This window comes from Frankliniella occidentalis, unplaced genomic scaffold, assembly GCF_000697945.3.
Source record: "Frankliniella occidentalis isolate FOCC.00 unplaced genomic scaffold, Focc_3.1 Scaffold37, whole genome shotgun sequence".
Classification (NCBI taxonomy): Eukaryota; Metazoa; Arthropoda; class Insecta; order Thysanoptera; family Thripidae; genus Frankliniella; species Frankliniella occidentalis.
The window spans coordinates 1,108,053-1,108,612 of NW_026267167.1; positions in this window are offsets into that span (position 1 = coordinate 1,108,053).

Consider the following 560-nt stretch of genomic DNA (forward strand, 5'->3'; position numbering starts at 1 on the left):
TGTTGCACACATAGAAGTGTGCGACACGGTGTTAAACACCTTAAAGTGTGTGTCAGTTGCACACTTCATATATCAGTGCAATACTATCACCATGATCATCATCATCATTCTCAACATCATCATCACAAATACCATCATCATCATTAACATCATAACAGTAGCGCACGAAGCCGACAATTTATTTTTGTAACGCCCCACGAGCAAGCAAGCGAAGCAAGAAAGAAAATCCAATAGGAGAGTTTATATGACGAAACCAGAGGAATGTGAGGAATGACGCCGCACACATGTTTGTGAGAGCCCGAGCGTGCGTGAGCGTGCGTGTGTGTGTTGGTGTGTGTGTGTGTGTGTGGGCGTGTGTTCAGTGTAGCGCTCCCCAATTCATATAACGCGCCCCCCCTCCCCCTTCCCCCGGGGGACGTTGGCGCATCGCCGTGCCAAAATTTATTCAATAACGCAAAATGACATCCCGCTCACAATGTCTCTGTGCTTGCCTTGGCAGGATGAGCTTTCAGACGGCGGAGGGGGCGTGGCGTGGCGTGGCGTGGCGTGGCGTGGCGGGG